Here is a 12,593-nt window from a genome sequence, read left to right as displayed (position 1 = left end):
ACTGAGCTAAATTATTCTTTGGTTACATCTTCATTAGCAAGAGCATCACAGTATGAATTGATCTACTGAACAAAATATTAGCTCTGAGAATAAGTGGTCACATTTTGTGCATTTTGGGGGCCTCCAGACCTGTTCACTGGCAACAAATAGTGCTTGGAGTGCATTAAGGGGAGATTTTGGAGATCATCTTTTAATTTAATTTCATACATGTTAGATGCAGACTGGGGGAATGACTGGGAAATCTACTCCAGAAGCAGACTAGTGTGATCCAAACTAAATTTTGCAGATGTACCCTATAAACATCTACTTCAATGTACTTTCTGCTCACATTTCCTCTCTTGAAAATTCTAGATTAACTCTCAATTTCATTATATTCATCTCATTGCAGTATGCAATGGTCCTCTCCATACTTCCTCCAGTCCTTCATGGTATGTTCCTCATTGTCCATTCCATTCCAGATTATGACCTCCCTGCTTTCTTAAGAGAAGGTTCTTTTCTCAATGAGTGCTAAACATTCACTATTGCTGCAAACTGGACTATCTTGAGCAGCTGTTTTCCAAAGCTGAGATCAAGAGCAGTGTAGCAGGCTGCTATAGTAACTCTGTTTTCATATATGAGGTTCTTCAGGGAGAGAAATACAGAAGTGCACCATTTCTAACAGATTTTGGAATTGTTCAATTTAATGAAAATGCCATGCTTGCTATAGGATGCTACAGACCTATTAAAAATGCCTACAGAAGAGATAATTCACTATTGAAGTCTGAATAATTTTGAAGTAATTTTGAGATAATTCACTATTGAAGTCTGAATAATTTTGAAGTAATTTCTACAGATACCTATTATATTTCTAATGAACTTTATAAGCTAAATCCTTATTATGAAATTCCACTAGAGCCATTTGTTCTAGGCAATAAAGCGTAATGCATAGCATGTGTAAGTTTTGTGTTTATTGGCTTGAGAGGAACAGAGCTGCTTAAAGAATTCTTTATAATGGCTTCTACACCTTTCCTTCCAAAGGGAGGAAAGTCCCAAAGGACTGCTAAATTATGATGTGCTGAAAAAAAATACATGAGATGCATAAATTTTCTAGTCCTCCACCATCCTCTGGTTCACTTTTGCAGGGCTGACCAGATTTGCCCAGTCATTGCCAGTCACAGGCTTTTGCCAGTGGCTAAGCTGACTCTGCTTTTGCAACCTTGTCCAGTAAGGTATTGTGCTTTTAAAGCATACTCAAACTTTTTAACATTAAATCTTCAATGTACTTGGAAACAAGCCTGTTGGATGTGTTAGAGATCCTACAAAATCTTTAAAGCATAGCAATACAAAACCATAAATTCTAAACTTCTCCCCCCTTAACACAGGCAACATTATTTTATTGATATTGATTCAATGTACATGATAGTGCTGAACATCTGCTCAGAATAATTTACTTAATATCTTTGTGATAGTATGAGGGGGGAAAAATGGGGAGGAAATATAGTTAAAATCTACAGCCATATCTCCCAACATTAGAAAAACACAATGTGAATTATTTTGTCACATAACTTCTTCCAACAAGAAAGGAGAGAAAGAGGTAAGAATAAGGATATTTTCTGTTAAGAGCATAAACACAGATTCACATTTCCAAAAGCAACATGTGGTGGAGAAAAACATATAAATCTTGAAAAAATATAGCACCTTGTACAAAAAAATAAGCACTTCAGCACATTTTAGATCATGTGTGTGATAAAGCTGATTTCCTAGACAGACAAAGTGTGAAATTCTTGCCATGGTTCTTATTCTAAATAATTTCAGTAGGTCAGCACTCAGCATGTAGCCTGGAGCAGATCTCTTACTGAAGTGCTTACCATGTTCTATGTCCCAGAAAATGTTTCCTCTTGTCCAGAATTTTCCCCTGATGAAACAAAAGACTAAGAGGATTATATGCCTTTCCTTAGATCAGTGTTGTGGTTGTTCAAGTTCTTTGCAACTTGTGAACATTTTACTGTATGAAATGTTTTTCAAACATTTTTTTCCTTCATTATTCCACCTTTAATCAGCTTTGTGTCCCCCAGTGCCCCCCCTTCTTTACCCCTTTAAAGAATGACAAAGCTCTGAAAACACCTGAAGATATTCTGAATAGTGTATGCCTCATATTTGCTTCTGTTTAAGTGCAAAAGATTAAATAACCATTGAAGTGACAACCCCCTTTCTGTAAGAAGAACATATTTGAAAGAATTCCCCTGCAATTATGCTATTTTTCCATTTTCCTGACTTTTTCCTACATATTTTCTATTTCTCAGTTAAGGCATGTGTACTTGTAAGAATTCATCTTCTTAATGGGCTGCTAGGGCACCGGCAATTAAAGAGAAAATGTAAAACCACTTTCACTTATGAAGGACACAACAACTTTATTGGCTCAAGGAGACTGCCTCATTAAGAATGTCAAATGTACAGGACAGTCACCTATTTCTCTAGACTGTGCTCCTGGAAACTGAAGGTATTGGACCCAACTCCTGCCCATCAGTCTCACAGCTGTGTGAGCACAAGCTCACAGCTTGACTAATATTCTCTTTTCCTGGAAGCAAAGGCAGAGCTAACACCCTGGGTACACAGCCACACACACAGCCCTAACTTCTGACCTGAAACAGACACTCAGACATAATTGCAGCAAAATAAGGATGCACAGACTCCAGGTTTAACCAAAGGTACACTACACATAGACTTGACAATCCTATTTGGATGCAGACAACTTTTACTCTTGATTCCTTTTGATACATAGCCCTCACCATGTTTTATATTGTGTTTCCTGCAGTCTTGGGGAACCAGAACCTCTACTGCTCCGGCCTGTACTCTTCTGTGGATGTCTGATCTAAATTCCAAAATGTCTGGATCAAACCCAGATCTCTGACAAAACTAACTGTGTCACCTTGCCAGTGTTTATGTAGGTGTCATACTCCTATTTCCATCCATTTTAAGTGTTTCCATTATCCAGATTTTCTAGAGGTCTCAAACATATTCAGATGAAACATGCTGTGCTATGCAGTACTTTGCACAGTGAGGGTACTATACAAATAACAATTAAGAATATGGTCTTATTTCATTTGGCCATGCTGTTGTCTATCTGAATTTGGTTTGCTTAGGAGAGCTAATTGCTCTTATGAGTGGGAGCCTATACATACACATTTATAAAATGTAAGCAATTAAAACTGTCTTCTCTCTCTTTGTCCTTTCTACCAACATGCTGCCTGTGTGCTCCTGTTTGATCAATGGAATAAACGAAAGTGTTTCTCTCTGTGTCAGCTCTCTGCTATTGTACCTGAATCATAATGCATCTGTGACCTTGCGCTTTGTCTCTACTGTACCAGAAAAGGCATGTTGTGGGCAAGTCCTAGAGAAAAGAAGTCTAGCACTTTTCTGGAGATAGTTCCTTGTCGTCACATTGCTAGAAATACTGTCTGCAAGAAGAGCTGAGGTCTCCTCACACTGCCAGTAACCTCCTCAGCTATGGCCAGAATCCAGGTACAGGCACTCTGACATCTCACTCTAACTCAAAACAAAAATAAAAAGTTACCAAATTTTCACAAAAAGAGTGTTCAGGACTAAATCCAGGATCACCAGTTGGGAGGGCTGTCCTGCAGCTGGGTGGAATCTGCAAATCCCAGCCACACACTGGCAACCCATTGTGCTGGTCAGGCAGGGCAGGATTGCTTCTGTCCAGGCAAGCTGCAATCTCCCAACAGTATTTTCAGAGATCATTCAGCACTTTTAAACCACCAAAAGGTCTTGACTCAGCCTCAAATGTAAATCTTCTCCTTGGTTAGGCTGTGTGTAGATTCAACAACTAAGTCTGTATGCTATGAATAGGCTTGGCAAAAATGAGAGGAGAAGAAACCTGCAATAACTATTTCCCAGCATAAATACTCCAGTATTTTCAAACTTTTCAAACTTTGTTTCTTTGTATTTCAAATTACTGACTGCAGTCTAAAATGGGTAGTTTCCCTGTTTGCCTATTGGAATAGAGTCAGTTTAAACAACCCTGATGCACACCATAGCTCCAGTAAATTTGGGTTCTTCAGTGAGGTTCACATCCATAAGCTTGTGTCAGAGTCTAATTTCTATTTAAATTATTTACTTCAGCAGTCCCTTAGATGCCTGTATCAGAGCTAGGAACCAAGAGGTCTTGGTAAATCTGTTGTTAAATATTTTTTTATCAAAGAAAAATTTCTCTCTCTCTGTCTCTATATATATATATACATTTTTATATATGGCTGAATGTGACTGCAATCAGTGAGGTAGGAGACCACTCTGCTCTCTTAGTTTCACATTGTGAAAAGGCATCACCTACTGCCAGTCATTGAAGATATAAAAAAGCAGCTTTTACAAATGGGACTGTTGGTCAGACATGCAAAGCCTTTTCTGTTACTTGGTTGTACAGCAATAGCCAATCTTTAGCTAAGTTCCTTTATCTTCATTTGCACAAATAGCAGCCATTAAGCAAAGACTGAATTCAATCAGCTTGTCTCCAATGGGAGATAAAGTTGAAACCATCTGCTAGTTCTTAAAAGCAATGAGGCAAATTTTATTATAGAGTGATTTGGTTACTGATGTCCTTGTTTCAGCTGACACATTGAAGCCTTTCTCTTCTAAGTGTTGCCTAAGGTTCAAAATGAGATTGGAATGCCCAATGCTCTGTTTGTAAACATCAGAAAAAAGTACCATGGAACTACTGCAGTAGCTGTTCAAAAGTGGCATACCAGTCTTTTGGGTTGAGATTAACATGAATGATGGGGTCCCCAGAAGAGTCTTACAATGTGTTCATTTTCTTTAGACTTTTTTGCCCCTGTTCTTGTCCCATTTTGTTTGTATGTCCATTTTTCGTGAAATAAATAGTGTGGAAAATTAAAAATTAACATGAAAATTGCACATGATCTTCGGGACTCAATTCTATTATGAAAACCACATCATAGCAAATATTCTTTATAACAGATTTAAACATCTTCATTGCATTCACCATGGCTAACTGTATTTTAAGTAAAGCCACATGTTAATGCTAACTCAAACTTTCCAGATATTGATACTGGCAAAAGATGAACATCCCTGCTAACTCTGCATTTTCAAAAAATCCAAAAAGGTCTGGACTACTTACTCCAACAGTAAATACATGAGCAGAGACATGTGCTCTCTGAAATCTCATGAAACTCTTCAAATTCCTTTCCAAATCACATCACAAATGGCTGGGTGAAATTGGTCATTTAATTAGAGTAGCTACACAACACTAAGAGTGCATATACCGTCATAAATATATGCTATCATATGGTATAAAACACTTTCATTACTCTTAGGAAGATCAGGTGATTATCATATTGGAATCATTCAAAAAAATCACATTTTCATTCACATTCTCATTCTATAGCAGGCTGGAGTCTTTGGAGCTGAAGTGGTACAGCTACTTGAATGTCAAGAGGTCTACAATTCTTTCTGCTCATAAATGGAAAATAAAAAAATCAGATTATTCTTCACAGCCCTATTGCCCAAGACTACAAGTTATTTAGCAGTTTGCCAGTTCCTGGCTGCATGGACTGGGAAAGACTGGAAGGTTACAATTAGATGAACTACTAAAGGTAAAGATTTGGGCAGAGACTCCCTGAGCAAGAATTTAGGACACCTGAGAGAATTAGAAACCTGAACATACTTCAAGGACTTGGGAACTGCAGTCTTGTTCTGTTAAAAAGCTCTGGCATAAACTGAACATTGAACTGTTGGTGCTTGAGTGGCTTCTGCTTATAACTAGATACTTTCTTCTAGCATTTTTCAGCAGTATATAAGGTTAAGCCTAAGATCAAACATTTCATTTGTTTCACCTACCTTATTCTGCCTGTCAAACTCCTGGGAAAATAAAAAATGCTTTAGTAATAAGCTCACTGAACACAACAGCTGTTCACTCTCTTTTCTGAGTGACACAGTTCTGTTAGATCATGATCAATTCTTGTTTTTCACGGTGGCACTACTGTGGTAGGAAGCAATACTGGCTATTTAGAAATTCTGTTCTAGCAAAGAAATAAATTTAAAAGTCCTGTCTGCTAGCTCTATTGCAGTGTTATGACATTCAGATTTATGGGAACTGTCTGGACTTCTCTAACTGTAATTAGATGGAAGTCCTAGGCAGAGGTCTCCTCTTGCTTTCTTTTCAATGCATACATGATATAAGTAATAACTGGTTTTGCTCAACTGCTCCTGAGAACAGATTTTTAAGTCTGAACTTCATTTAAATTTTACACCATGCTATTTTCTTTTTGTCCATCTTCATCAATTCAGAGGTTAAGAAATAATAAAAATCTACTGAGGGAAAAAAACAAAAAAAAAAACAAAAAAAAAAACAAAAAACCATAGTAAACTCAAGCAACTTAAGAGGTGCTTTGATAGCAATGGAAAATGACAAACATTTCTTTTGGGCCAGGGAAGAATAAGGGAAATGCAGCTGTATTTATTTGACTGAGTCAACTCTTCTTGGGATTTTAAATAATGTAGAAATGCCTATAGAAATTTTAAAAACTAAAAAATGCAATTTTATTTCCAGGAAAAGAATCTCTTGGGAAAAGGTTTAAGCAATTTGAGGGTGGAACCTACAAAATTTTAAAAGCACAGGTCCAAAATAAACATCTCCTGTAATAAAAAGTAAAATGGCATCTGTTCTATAGATGAAAATACGGATCCGTTACACTGTTGGCAAAATGCTGAATATCTATAAAATATGGGAGGTAGAATACACTTGTAATTTAAATATGGATTAACAAGGGCTCCAAGTTTTGTATTTTTATCAAGCAATTAGATATTTCCAATAATCAAAGCAGATGGTTTACAACAGTCAATATAGAAAGAAAAAAATTACTATTTCTTTCAAAAAGACAACAATGGCTTTTTTATTGTTGTTTTCCTTTTTTCCCCCCTTTTTCATTTTATCAGGCAAGATGGGAAAAATTAGATACACATGTAATGCACGGAGAAAAAAAAGCTCAGATTAGTTTTAATCCCTCAAAACAATGAAGTCAGAGGAACTTAATTTTATGCAGAGCCAAGAATTCAACACATGTGACCACTAGGAATACATAAAGAGGTGAGTGTATATTTTGAGATTCTGGGTTAGCACATTTGAGAAGGCAAATTAATCACTCTACTCCAAGGGATGAATTAGGTGCTTAATAATCTTGGTGATCTCTGACTACATGGTGCATGTAGGGCACAAAGATACCAATAATGTCTACGGAGCCAGAATTCTCTTTGGGTTTCAAGTTTAAATAAACCATTCTATGCAATCATCTGTAGGAAAAGAAGGCTTGAGTTGTAACAGAGCATTACATTAGCATATCTGGCTGATGTTGCAGCAATATCAAATATCTTTCAAGAACTGCTTGTCTGGAATAGTTTTTCCTCCCTCACTAATGGAAAAGAAATCATAGCTGAGCTAAAATACTTCTTTGACTTCTGCAGTATTTCATTCTCAATGACAAATATTTGTCTAACATTGTATGCTGTTGTGCCATAAATGTTATGGATCATCTGTAAAGATGTGGACTGTAGCAAGGGACTAATGTTTCCCATTCTATATTTGTAGTGTAGTTCCTGTATATGACTGGATTTTAACTTCATCTTTTTCCACACCTAAGAACCTCCACATACTGTGAACTAATTTTAACTGCTGTTTCCTATATGTATTTTTTATGATTTCAGATATTTCTTTAAAGGCACATTCAATTACAAGAATTTTGGGTTTTGAAAGGGAATTATCATATCACAATTAAAGAGAAAAGGCTTCCTAGAAAAGTTGGGTTAAAGGATACTGTGTGCATATTACATACACCTATTTTAGCAAAACAATACATTTCAACTTTCCTTCCCTGCTTCTGAAGTTAATGTACTTATGTAATTTTTTATCCCACTACATTCCTCAGTGCCCACAGAGTGAGGACTTTAGCTCCTTTCAATACATCTAAAACCATTGCCCTACTAAATTTCAGTCACTCATTTTTTTTTTTTTTTTACAGCTACTTCAGGCAGGGTTGTTAGAGAAAAAAACAGAAATGGAATAAGCATGACCTCCACCTGAAGACTACACATGAACCCTCTGTCTGTGCCTATGATATTTCTTTACCAATAGCAAATGTTTAATTTGCCAAACTTTAAATTAAACCCAACCAAAGCAGCCAATCACATAGGCTATTGGGTTAGCTCAGAAGACTTTAAGGAGTCAAAATATCGGAGTTGGAAGTTGAAGAGTTTTATATTAAAAATAATCTATTAAATTCAAATTACTCTGAGGAAAACACTGGGTTATGGCTGTTTTAACAGCAGCCTAAATTAATGCAAATAGAAACCGACTTGCCACAGACTCATAAGACTAAACAGCATCTCAAAAAATCAGCTAATCCTTTCCGATACAAAAATGTAGAATTAGTTATGTATGTTTCATTATGTATGTCTCAAAGTAAAATCTTTGCATAAGCCATCCCAAAGAAATTTCTTAAATTGCTACAGTAATTTCTTTTTATCTTTCTTAATCATAAAAATCAAAAAACAGGAGATGATACTCTAACTATTACCATTCAGAATGAAACCTTGGTCTAAATTTCTGAGACAACAATAGCCTAATTCACTCTACAGGAAAGGAAATATTTCCCCTCGCTGTCAAAACATTGCCACAAAGTCACTTTGCAGAAACTTTTGGATAAGCTTAAGGAAATATACCTTACATGCAAATGAAGGCTCAAAGACAAGATCAGGTGAAGTGAACAAAATATTTTGAAGCAGTAGATCTTCTGCCTTTCATGGAATGATGCACCACTCATGCACTATTTTAAGTGCTTCTCCAAGAAGATGATACCAGAAGATGATACATTTCCATTGAAAAAGCAGGATTTCTTTTCTGAAAAATTGGACTTTTAAGATGTGACATGGTAAGAGCTACATGAGATACTTAAAATTAATCCTTAGCATCTATATAAGAAAATAATTATTCAATCCACTGTTCATTAAATTGTACTAATGATATAGACAAAGAAATGCTAAAAGAGTTGTTTCCATGTATTGAACTGAATAGCTAAAATTCACAAATTAATTTTCCTGAAATGGCAATATTTTTTCTATAGTACACATTACTTCAACAACCTATTAAATCAGAGCAACTTCTGGTGAGATTCATTACAAAACCAAACCCAACTCAGTCACCTGGGCTCTTTCTGAAGACAGAGAATCAAGAGACACCTCACTTGGCAACCAAGGAAATCCATCTCATTTGGAATCAGTCATCTAAGATCCCTCCTAAGGGTGATTCATTTGTTCTGCTTCTCTCCAAGCAAAATGTAGAGAGCCCACCATGATTTATTTACATTTAAACACACATCCAGATACCTAAAGTGGCAGCAGAAGCCATTTAAGTGTCGGAATAAGTAACTTAGAAATTGTCTCTTCAGCTGACCAACATCTTTTAGCAGAACAGTTGAGTGTGGTTCCAAGACTCATTTTTTGAGTCAGGCCGCAAAACTCATTGCAGGGGCTTAATCATCAGGAGTTGATGGATATATCCTGTAGCACATCATAAAGCAAACAAGTCCATCAGTACTGACTCAATTCAGCCTGTGCCTAACCTCATAATCCCCCTACATACAAACCCTCAGCTTTTAGGTGGGTGCATGCACCGTGAAGAAGAATGAGAAATATCCTGTTGTAGATTGTGCAGATTTTTTTTGTAGAGTTTTGTCTTCTGTGAAATGATATAGTTACTGTCACACTAAAATCAAATTGCTGTTGACGTAGTCCGCAGTTTAGCATTTCTGTAGTGAATAGCCTGTTGAATTTTAACACCCATTGAAACTCCTCCTGCTGAAATGCAGGCAGTTTTATTGCACAACAGCATGTGAAGGGTAATAGAAAAAAGGAACTTTTTTCTTAATGTCAAACAAAGTAATTTGGCTATCAGAAATACCAAATAGCAGAAAGCTAGCTATTGTGTTATTACAGTACATGCTATCTGCATGTTTTAATATGGAACTGTAATGTTAACACAGAGGTAATTTCTAGTGTCTCTAACATTTCCTTCATTGTACAAAGAATGGTAATTAAATTATTCTTAATTAGTTCAATTTATGAGAATCTATGTATGATTATACTCCCTAGAAAATTTTACAAAATTAATTATGACAAAAAATTAATTTATAAATAAGCATGATATCATTCTCATCTTTTGTTGTTTATCAGTATATGAAATAGATGAGATAAAAAGCCATGTTTTATAAGCTCAATCCCTCTAAAAACCTATCAAGCACAAGAGGGTAAAAACTGTACAAGACACATCATCCAGATTAACTAATTTGATCGATAAAAAATAGGAAATTTCATTAGGTATAAAGTGTATCCCAGTCAATTGTTTGAAAATCCTTTCTATTTGTGTAAACTATTATTTCAGTTTAGTGCATCAGGTCCTGATTCTTACAGGAGCTTAAATTTGCAAGCACTGCCCTGAATGCAGCACTGTGACTGAAGTCTGGCGTGCATATTTTCACAGCACCACAGCCTCATGAGAATCACTTCTGTCAGAAACTAATTCAAAAAGCTGATGCACTAAATGCTTGAGGATTCCTCATTTACCTGTTGCCCAACTTTTGAGAAAAAGCAAGTTACAATGCGTATCAGGATAAAAAAAGAAGCTGGAATGAAAGCCATTTGAATGACTGTCTCCACTGAAAAACAAAACAATAGGTATTTAGGAAGTTTCTTGTCCCCAAACAGCACCAGTGAAATTAATCAATCCTCCCAAGAAAATATCTGCCCTCACAGGAATATTTGTATTACTGCATAGGCTCTGTGAGCCTTTTCAAGTGTGCAGTGAACAGATGGAGGTTGTTACAAGCTTTTCAAACCAGTGTTTACTGCAAACCTTCAGGCAATCTGTCATGGTTTTTTGTATTCCCAGGGACATTTTAAGTTCTTGGAAAGGGACTTAAAGGAAAAAGGGACTTAAAGGAAAGGATTAAAATCATAAATGTTCCTTACTAATTTACTTCTGCTTAATTTACAAACAAACTTTTATATGCAGTATCAAAAACATGTATAAAAGGTGAAGGCAATTATATGAACCTCTCAAAAATATCAAATCAGTTTCAAAGATGGAGCTCTATTCATTGCTGTGTTCAGAGAAAGCAGACTTTGTTGAAATGACAAGATCCTTTCCTAGACAACAAGCCATATTTTTTCTTCCTGTTATTGACAAGGTTTGTTGAATGTAGCTGTAGAATAATATGCAAAACTACAAGCTTTGCTCTCTGCTCTTCAGTCAACAAGAGTGTTCTCTGAACCAGATGAGACTGAGAGTAGTTTCTAATTGTTCAAGCTAAGGAACAAAAATTGTTGTGCCCTTATTACCAAGACTCTCGTTTTACCTTTACCTAAGCATTCCTGCAGGGTTATAATGCAGCTCCTTATTTACATATCAATGCAATTTTTCCCCTAACATTTTTCATAGTGACAAATAAGAAATTAAATATCTCCCTCAGAGGCACTTATGGAAGTGTATATTTTTTACACCTTTGTTATTTCCTATAAGTAATACCTGCTGCCTTATTTTTATAATAATATATGCACTTTTTCTAAAATCTTCAGAAATTACACTGTGAAATTTTTAACTTTTATGAAAGATCATGACACCAAAAGTAGAAAAGTATGGTGTGATCACTAACAAATTTTTCTTTCAAATTTCATAAAAAGGTGCAAAATATAGCTTAAATTCTGTTCAGATGACAGTTGCAGAGTTCCCAGATTCTATTTCTCCCAATGATTTCACTAATGAGTCACTACATCTGTCAGTAGACAGTGCCAGTTGTAAATTGCTGACAGGCACCAACCACAATTTGAGAGAATTCTTTCACAGGGTTTCCTACTCCTAATAATATCATTATTGATGTCTCTTGTACTTCAAATGACAAAGGGTCATCAGACCAATATTTTTATTTGTCTAACCAGCAACAGCAACCATCTAATGCCTAAAGGTACGCTGACACTTTAAAAAACTTATAGTTGGTAGACAATAATTGATGAAAGCAAAAAAATGCCCACAACACAACTGAAGCCAGTCCCTTCAAATTACAGAATAGTTTAACCAATGAAAGCAAAAGCTACCAATCTTGAAACTCAGAATAACATTATTTTAATCTGCATCACATACAGTAAGAAAAATGCTTTTTTGCTTAAGGTTTTTGTCATAGGTAACATGGTGTTTCACAGATTGGAGATCCTGGGATTTCTTTATTCTTATTTACGTGATCATTTAAAAAAGCCCTAAATCTCTTTTTCTTTTTCATCACTCTCCATTTTATGCCCAAGGACAAACCAATCTGCTTTGTGAAGCTGCAAAACACAAATAGAGCCAGCTCACACACTGAGCAGGTGATGAAAGTCAAACTTCGTCATCAATTATTTCTCATGCTCATGGGGGTACAGAGGGGTTTTTTGCTAGTGACAGAATGTTGTCTGGGCAAATCTGTCCCACTGGCCCAAGGGTAAACTTCCTGTAAGAGCCAGGCAACCAAAACCATAAGGAAACAACAGTATGTGTGGTCTTG

The sequence above is a fragment of the Zonotrichia albicollis genome, chromosome 2 (assembly GCF_047830755.1).
Source record: "Zonotrichia albicollis isolate bZonAlb1 chromosome 2, bZonAlb1.hap1, whole genome shotgun sequence".
NCBI lineage: Eukaryota > Metazoa > Chordata > Aves > Passeriformes > Passerellidae > Zonotrichia > Zonotrichia albicollis.
This window is presented reverse-complemented; position numbering follows the sequence as displayed.